This window comes from Malurus melanocephalus, unplaced genomic scaffold, assembly GCF_030028575.1.
Source record: "Malurus melanocephalus ecotype Western Australia unplaced genomic scaffold, MMel_1.1 scaffold_33, whole genome shotgun sequence".
Lineage (NCBI taxonomy): Eukaryota > Metazoa > Chordata > Aves > Passeriformes > Maluridae > Malurus > Malurus melanocephalus.
Window position 1 is genome coordinate 3,660,275 of NW_026623265.1, and position 10,219 is coordinate 3,670,493.

Below are 10,219 nucleotides of genomic sequence, written 5' to 3' on the forward strand. Positions count from 1 at the left end.
TGCCTCTGTACAGCCATCTTTCTACTTAAATAATCTCTCCCTAAAGTAATTTCTTAGGTGTGAATGCAATACAGATGACATGGAAAAAGCTGTRCTACTTAATGAGTCTATACCACTTAAAATTAATTGCCATATTCTGCTTTCAGTGAAGTCAATGGAAGTTTGAATGTGGCGTCAAATGAGACAGGCCCAATATTAAAAACTACAGGAAGTATAACATGGAGATTGGGCAGTGGGATATTTTGTTACTGATATAGAGGAGAATCAAACTTTTTATAAGGATACATAGTGATAGGGAAAGGGGCAATGGCTTTAATCTGAAAGAGCCTAGATTTAGATTAGATATTAAAAGGAAATTCTTTACTGTGAGGATGGTGAGGGACTGGAACAGGTTACCCAGAGAAGTTGTGGATGTCCCATCATCCACAACTGGGGATGTTGGGACTGTTCAAGRTGTGGYTGGATGGGACTTTGAGCAGCCAGGTGTATTGAAAGCAGTCCCTGTCCACAGCAAGGGATTGAAATTAGATGATCTTTAAGGTCTCTTCCAACCCAAACCATCCTATGATTCAGTGATAAGGATCACATATCCARGTGAGTGAATAGACCAATTGGTTTTCTAGCCAATGCCCTTAAGACAAGTACCAGAAAGCAAAGTGAAATTAATTATATAAATGCTCTGACAGCTGCCTTTGTCAGTTAAAATATTTATTTTTTATTATATTAAAATCCCAGATTCTAGAGGCAAGCCTGAACTAGTCCCCAGAACACAGATACTTACACAATTGCAAATCACAACCAGACCTGTTACTATCCCATCTTTCTAATGAGCTGATCCAAGAATCCCAACTCTGATACCCCAAACCTCAGGGAAGTAGGGGTTCTTGCCCAGATACAGGCAGAGTGATTCAAACCCAATAGTACCACACATCTGTAAGAAATGTTTTGCCCTAGTTTACCTTTTTTAGAGTATCTTTCTTAGAAAAAAACCTACTACCAAAGGTCTATCCAAGTCCAAAGGCTGTCTCTTTTACAAGCCATTAATACCATTCAGAAGAAAACTAAGAGGTTGAAGGTGACCTTTGTCTTCAGACAGCTCCCTGATAACCAATACCTGTGGGATTTTTGAGATGAAGGTTGCATTCAAGCATTCAAACAGCTTAAAAGGTATTGTCAAGGGCCAATGCACAAGTTGTTGTTTGTATGGAACATAGTGGTAGAAGCAATTTAAAAGCACATTTGGATTCACCCTCTCTCTCTCCAGTTCATCCTGGGCAAATAGATTTTTATTTTGATTTGGGTAAAAAAGTGGAAATTTTAGATTTGCTACAAAAATGATAGGGCTTATTGGAGTTAAAGCAATGACTCTGCATAGAAATCAAAATGAGCCTTCAAAGGAGCTGCTCAGCACAGTGTGAGAAGACGAGAAATGTGTCAGAGTGAGTKTGGGCTCAGTTCAGACTCTGCTTGAGGATGTAGGAGGAAACAGAAACTTAACTGACAATGAAATTTTCCAAAGGGCTCATTTACCTAAATCAAACCATTACAGGCATAAACAAGTCTCACCTAGAGATGATGTGCTGTGCTGAGCTGAGTCAGTGAAAAACCTTCATGGAGAAGTGGAGCAGAGCTGGGTGATGGGCAGAGTGCAGTACCAGCAAGGAATCTGCTGTGACAACAGGCAGTGGGGGGCTTCTGGCAAGGGATTTCATTGCCTGTGTCCACATTCTCATCTATTTGATTAGGACAGTATTTTCCTTTCTTAGCTTGCCCATCAAGAATTAGTGCTCGTAGGAGACTATACAGCTCTCAGATGAAAGGCTACTGCACTTTCTAATTCTAATAAATTTTATAAAGGAAACTATGATATCCATAAAGTAGATGACCRCCTTCAACGTTTTGTTTTCTTTTCTCTCTGGATTTATGGATAGCTTTTTCTTAAAGCACAAGTTACATCCTTCTCTATCTTTTGCTGATAGAGCATCAAACAAACAACTCTCAATGCAAAGATTTTTTCTAATTCTTCCTGAGCATAAAATATTCTAAACTAAATGGCCATTTTCTTTTCTTCCACAAACTCAAAAAATGTACCTACACTTGCAGGAAGATTTTGCCTTATGATTTCTATGCCACCATTCTGGAATTCTACACACACATAAAAGATTCACCTTCTTGCCTAAACCTAATTTAACACTGAAAATAGCTAAGTCTTTTACATAGGGTAATAATACTCTTAAGAAAGGAGAAAAGTACAGATGCTTGTTTTTTGATTTAAGCTCCACAGGAAGATCTGTTAGGATTGTAGGGGTGACTGGTTTTAGTAGTGAAGGTAAACACAGATTTTTTTTCCCACTCTGTGTGAAGGAAGAAGCACTTGGCCACTTCCCAGGGATTATGGGAGAAGAACTGAACAGCAGAATATATGGGAAGAAGACATTCCATGGGTACCACTGAAATGATCCAAACTGTAATTAACTATCCCTGCAGTCTCAAAATACAGATGCATGTGCATTTGGGAATGAGAGGAGTATCAATTTACAAACTGAGTCACTCGGCAAGCTCGTTTTAACCTTTCAATTATACAAGCCAATTTGTGACTCAGCAGCTATACAAGTCTGTTCCCTTACGACAAGACAAATCAGTTCTGCAGCTGAGTCACTCAGAGCAGCTCTTYTCACACTGAAAAACTCAGCAGCCAGCCACAGTATGGAAAAGATTGTGGAGCTTTTATTACATACATGAYACAGAATAAATATATTTTATAGGAGAATAATCATCAGCTCATCTTCACAGAAGGAACTCATTGAATGGGGAACAAAAAACCTGTTATGGGACACTGACCATTGTTCATGGTCCTTTAACTAAAAGAAATTAGATTTTTTTCTGATAGTGTTTTCTGTTGCTTCTGTTGTGTGTTCATCCCTTACTAATAAAAATCAGCTGACAACTACTTGTAATTGCAAATGTAGTTGAGAATTCATCTATTTAATTTTCTTTGACTTTTCATTCAAGGTTTGCAAATAATTTCCTACATGTTTGAGTGTGACAAGGTTGGAGGTGTCATGACAGCTACAGGCTGTCACAGATTCATGCACACATTGGCTTGGGAATCTCTGCCCCAGCCTGTTCCTCAAATGCTGACTTTTTGCTGGCACCAACCATAAGCTTTCCTTACTCTTCAGGCTTGATCCTTTTGAGGTGCCAAGTATGAACGACTGCTGCCAATAGTCTTAGCACTTGAAATACCTAACCTGAGTCTAACTTAAGTCGTTCTTAAACCCACAGGCAGAACCTCTAGACTGCATTTGGAGCTTAAAGTGAAGAACCCACTGGATAGACTGCACTCCTCTTTCTCTGCCTGGTAAAAATATATCCCATTAATCCCATTCAAAACCAGGTGTGTTTATGCCCAGAGGTGATATCACAAATAGCCATGGTAGTTGATATAACAACAGCACCATGAGGCTGTGAACAAAGCCCCACTGGGTGCGTACAAACACTGTAGGAGRCTGCCTTAGGCAAGAGGAGCTTGTTAGGTTAAGGCTGAAAAAGACAGAGAAAAGGGGATGGACAGTTGCAGTTTTCAAATGTTTTCATTTCATACTGAAGGYTTTTCCAAAAAAAGAGCTACATACACAGCTTTATGTGAATATCAAATCATCTGTGCCTCACAACAGCTATTCTGAGAGATGCATCAGCCATCATCGACACCATCTACGCACATCCTGTTGGGGCTCTAGATTGTAACCCCAGTGCCAGCAGTTTTCATAATGACTGGTGCTTTTCTGAAAATCTCTTTCCCTGCAATTGAGTATGTGAACATTTCATCTCTAATCTTCTAAAATTAAGTACCTTCAAACATCATAAAAATAAATACTTTCAAACATTTATGGAGAAAAGCAAATACAAACTAAGTAAAATACAGAAGCTCAGAATGCAAAAAGAAAAGAGAGCAAACAATATATGCTACTTGAAGACAATGGCAAAAAAAATCACATCTTTAAAAGCATACTTAAAAATGTGCCAGGTTCACRTGACTTTTTCTGTCAAGTAATTTTTGGTATTTGTTGGTTTCAAGGTTTATTGGTCTGCACAGTGCTGAGGAGATGGGAAGAAATATTACAGTCTAAAGAGATAACATGTTTTTGCTGTACTCCTTGAATAAGTATGCTTTCCAGAATCAGCAACTCTCTTTCAAGCTCTCAAATCACATTCCAAAAGGTRTAGATGGGATGGTCATCATCACACATTACTAACATTGCCCAATCCTGACTATAAAATGTTTGCTTCCAGTGGTTTATTCCTTGCCAAGTCTCTACACTCTGGATTAATTTTTTTATTTTGAGGATCTAGTCAATTAAGCAATTTGCAGCTTGTGACAAATAAGACATTCCCAACAATGAAACCAGTAATTGAAAAGACATTTATTATGAGTTACTAAGAGTTGTGATTTGAACATATTAACTTCTCTACAGTGCTTGGTGTTGTGAAAAATTATGTTCTATTTGGCTTAAAAGTTATAAACAGCAATACTTYGATAAAGCTGAGGGTTGCATCATCTTATTAATGAGAGCTTTACTTTCACAGTAAATGCAACAGGCTTATGTACATTTCTCATTTCAAATGAGGAAGTTCCCAGCCCAGGCTGAGAAACAACTGGTTTATTTAGCAGCCTTATACCAGCCTCCAGTACCTRAACGGGACCTACAAGAMAGCAGGAGAGAGACTTTTTAGCAGGGTGTGTAGTGATAGGACAAGAGGAGAGGCCTTAAACTGAAGGAGGGTAGACTTAGATTTGATCCTGTAATGCTATGGTGAASTTGTAGTTACTGGTGTGCCTTTTCCTAGAGATGTGTGGAAGGGACAATTGTATTATTCTACCTGTAATGAGACCAATATCCTAAATATCCATTGCTGTCCCCTCTCTTTTGCTGTTTGCCCCACGAGCAAGCCACAGTTGGAAACTTCATGACATGAATTAGTACAACACACACCAACTATGCGAGCTGATGACTCACTGATATCAATGGCTCCATGCTTCTCCTGCTCTTATTTTTCACTTTTATGAACTGACTTGCTGTGCACTAACAGATGAGCTGCGCTTGTGCACAATACAGATGATGGATTTTTTTGTCTAGATAAGGGTGATGACACCAATGTCCTCTGTGCTTACTGCAGAGAAGGAAGTGAAATGATGAATACTTGTGCACATGTGTGTAAGGGGAAGCTGGTGAGCAAAAAAGCTGGTTATAGGTAGGCTTCTCTGTACAGAACACTTCTAAGTATTGTTCTGAAGAAATCAGTATTTTTGAAATACAGTAATTACATGGCACATAAAAAAAAGAAACATCTGCATTAAGCAGCTTCAGGAGTAAGACTTAAAAAGTAAGTCGCTTCCTCTGTCCTTACTCTTCCTTGCACATAGAAAGAATACAGTGATATGATACACAGAGTATTTCAATGGCCAAATCAATTTCTTCTAATTTAAGTCTGTGTACCTTTCTGGTATCTTCTCTCAGGCCTATTTAAATATGTACCTTTCATCACTGTTACTTTTATATACCCTATTGAAAACAATCAATAGCTGTATTAGCTGTGGCAGTTTACTTGGAGTAAATGAAGACATCTAAAGAAAATGGGCAGAATACAGCTGCTTCTTGGATAGTCCTGAAGTCTTCCCCAGTTTTGTTGCATTTGCTATCAGTACTTCATTTTACTTCCAAATGCATGACAGGAACAAACCTTTCCCATTACAAAAATCTATATGGACGCAARTCATTTCAATTCACCTGGCATCCTATTATTGGCTCTATTTTTAGCCTGAAGAGGTAACTAATCACATTAGTGGACAGGCTTTTATTTTCAAAGTGATGGCTTTGGAATAAAGCTTTCTCTCTRAACAGCAAGCAACTCTCCCAGGCTTCTGCTGTGCTCTTGACAGACATGCTCCATCTCCCTCCACACCACATTGTTTCAGAGTCTCATCTGTAAGCGCTGTGCTAGTGACCCCTACTGCCTCTCCACCTTTAGSGTGCTCCTATATCTTGCTGGGAAATTTTCAGTGGCACCTAAATTATGCTAAATCGATTGTTCTGTGCACCTAAGGCACACAGCTGTTATTCAGACCTATACAGAAGGCRTAGAGCATCACAGTGATATTCACAAGCAACTGATGGAGAGTGAAGCTATGAGACCCTGGCTTTTTGATCTCTAAGCTGCTCCTAGGCAAGGCACTGTTAGTGCAGGTCACAGATGTACTCAGTTTGACAATTCTTCAGCAGTGAATTTCTCCAGCTGCAGTCTGATTCAAGATAATATGATTTATTATGTTGCTACAGAGCAGCATGAAGTATATGCCTTCAATGGTACAATATACAATATTTTTTCTTCCCCTATTTTTTTATTCCACATTCTTCCAATCTTATAGCTTTGGCAGAGAATCAGCCATACAACCCCRAAAGAAGCTTTCAGATGTTTGAGTATTTAAACACTATAAAATCAAAGCAATAAAAAAACGTAGTTTCTAATAGTGGAAGAAAGTTTAAAACTTACCCATGCTTGCCAGGAMAATGTTTCCTCTGTCCCAGAATCAGGCCAAAGGCTGCAGGTGGCTGCAGCATGAAGGCATATTCTTACCCTGTAGCAAAATCATGATTCTGAMTGTAAGGAAAAGAAATCAGGAGAGTTTACACAAAACAAGGTGTAAAAAGAGACTTGCTTATGAAAAGTTTTTTTCACAGGATCTTTGAGAAAAGCAGCGAAAAGTCTTCCACCTCTCACAGAGCCAAAATGAGGACTTTCTGAGGCTGATAATGTTCATAGGCTATAACAATATTTGAGAAACTGCATCACAGTACATGTGATGGCAGGGAAAATCTAAAAAAAACCAAAAAAATCCAACCATGCAATTAGAGAAAAGTAACTTTTCCAGCTTAAAATTGCTAAATGATAATGTTTTCTCAGCAAATAATGATTTAAGAACCCTGTTACGGCAAAAGAAACGTATTTTAATGAAATAAATACCTAAAAAAAAATTCACATGCCTCATAGACATTGGGTTTTTATCATTATATACTTTCCATAACCATTCTTTCCAGGCTAAAACAATCTCAAACATTTTTTTCATTTCTATATGCGTAGGATAAATCAATATAGTAAATAGAGGAATTTCTGGGGGGAAAAAAGGCATGCCTCCCCTTTTATCACCTTTCTGGGTATGTGTTGGATTTATCTGTTATGATTGTCACATCCCCTTGTTTGCAGGTTATTTATGTCTTCRCACTTCTACCCAAAGAGTCAGCAGGGAATTCAAAAATGTGGTTATATCTTGCAGTGGGCAGCCACTGGCACTGTCTTTCTTGGTCCAGCAGCCCTTTCTACCCTTTTTCTCTACATTTCAGAGAAGCAACCAGCTACTCAGGTTTTTCARAAGAAGAATTTTTGCAGGTCCAACCCTGACATCCAGTGGCCTCCACAGTTCCTTACATCCTCCTGGTGTCTCCACCATTTGAAACGTGTCTTGATGGGATACGGTGTTACTCTCCAAATTAGGAATTTCAGCACTTAAATCAACATATTTATGTGATTCCCATAAGTAAACATCCATATATATTCTGATAACTATATTTAATGGTATTCAGTACAAAAACCTTGACATAACCCAAAATGCAACTTATTCAGGAATCCTAGTCACTCAAGCACATTATCACTGAGCAATAATTCTCTCTCCATATATCTTCATCTTCTTTCCCCCACTCATTTAGTATTCCTAAACTTGAAATTAAAGTGCCCAAGTGCTGGCATTCATTTTGTATAGACCTAACAAGAAAAAGAAGCCCCAACAACAGATTTTATTTTTGTATCGAAGAAGAAATGAAGAGAATTAAATATAATTGAATTCTTCAAATATAATTTGAATTCTTCAAAGCTAGCAGATGTCCTTCACTTTTTTGAGTGAAATTGAAGTTAAGTAATTATATGTAAATAATTGTTGCTTGCCTGTTGGCTGGTAATTTCACTACCTATTTTTCCTTCCTTGTTTTGGTAAGCTTGTCTGGCAGTCTTAGATGGTTTTTGATCAAAGCCAATACAGAGTGAAATTTTGGTGTGTATTTTCCCAGAACTCTGRATGCCTGAATGCAGCATTTTAATCTGGCCCACCAACAAACTTCTCTCTCAGGTTTGGTTTGGGTGTTGTTTTGTTGGGATTTTTTTTTTTGTTGTTTTTGTTTTATTGTTTTTTTTTTGTTTTGGTTGGTTGGTTGGAGTTGTTGGTTTTGGTTTGGTTTAGTTTTGTTTTTTAACTAGAACTCTTATACCTGTTTAATTAAATGCAGTTATTACTCCCAGAAACTCCTGAAACATCTGCAARAGATGGATAAGCTTCTGGGAATCTTTTCTGTTCCAAAGACTGATTACTTTAATCAATACATCTCCTGGCTTAGAGTTTTTAACAGGATAACTTCAAAACAGCTATGAGGGCAGCCCTATGTGTCACTGTGTTGGCGTGGAAAATCTGTTAAAAGCTAGCATTCTTCTTGCCATCCCCTCTTTAGAAAGATGCCATTTAAAACAGAAACCAAAGCTTTCCCATATTCAGAATATGTCTATTTTTTTGTCTTTCTGTACACCAGAATACATAGAAACTCCTAAAGTGTCATATTTGTTTATTTTTCCTCCCTTGGTCTCTCTGACAGCAACCACAGAATGCAACTGCAGTATCCAACTGTGTAATCTGCTTCCAGCTCAGTAAGCCTTGGTAGCAATGACTCAACAGTTCCTCATAAAAAACAACAAAAATAAAAAATTATAGTCCTCATTTAGCTCTTTGCACTAAAGGGTAAGGACACTTCAGAACATTGTTTTTACATTGCTTTATATGGCTTTGTTTTTTAAGACACTCACTTTTCAACAAGGGGCGCAGGATCATCTGGGTTTTCACACAACATTTCTGTGGATTTCTTTTTGGCTACAAGGCATTTACAAGGACAGGAAGAAATAGCTTATTGTCCTGTTGAAAAATTTCTGGCAATGTGTCTTTCCTATTTTAAAACAAATAATTAAAARCACTATCATGAAAGCATGAATCACTTCATGCATTTTAAACTTAACATTATGTAAGCTCTTGAATAGAGCTGGAATAGATTTCTATTTCAGTGGATTGTAAAATTTATTTCAAGCTTGACTTTGACCAAAGAAGATGGGCAACACAAGTTATATTTTCTGTGGGTTTTACATCCGCTTGTGAGTTTAACATTCCGATAAAGTAACACCTACACTGTCAAAAAATACTTTTCAACATTAACATTCAATTTTGACTTAAATTTCCTGATCCTGCTCATACTGCCTGGGGAAGAGTAACTCCAAGCTCTTCACCTTGCAAAGAAACAGGGATGTGACCTACAGGACTTTGTTTAGCCGAGTGTAGTAGAAATAACCTCACCAAGTTTCCTGCTTGGAGAGAATCCGCGAAGGCTGCGCCCCTCTTCAGCCCTTGGACATGGACTTGTATGAGAGCCACCACAGAAAGTCCTGTCCTGCCCTGTCACCAAGCAAAGGGCTAACAAAAAGGGCTGTTGGGTTGCTCTTGGCACCTCCTGTGTATTTTCCCGGTATTTTTCTTTCTCCAGAGCCGGGTTTCTCATGTCCCTTAATTGGGAAGCAACATTGTGGTGCGGTTCATGCAGTGTCAGCAGCAGGGATTAAGATGTGCCCTGAAAGCCGGAGCCTCAGGGCTTTGCTTCCCTGTTTCCTGACACCTCCTGGCAGGAGGGACTGTCTCACGTTGTTCCCCACGATCCATGAGGGCATTTCGCAGCCAGATTTGATGTGCATGCCCCTTAGATTCCAGGTGAATTCAGCACTATCGAAGCGGTATCTGTGCTTTATAAATTAACGGGAGGCTCCAGACGAGACTCAGTGTGAGGCAGCCCCACACCCGTGCTCAGAACACGAGATCGGGAGCAATCCTCAACCCCACGTACGCGCTTTAAAATAACCCTGTGTTACAGGTGCCGGCCCGGCCCATTTGTCTTACTATGGATTAGCCAACCGAACCGGTAGTAAACAATTTTATTAAGATATCAACGTTTAAACATGTTGGCGGGCCGGGCCACAGGAGAGACTACAGCTCCCAGCAGGCCCTTCCCGGCGCGCTCCCGTCGGGCACCGCGGCAGGAAAAGCGGCGGGAAGCGCTGCCGCACGCGCCGGAAAAGGTTC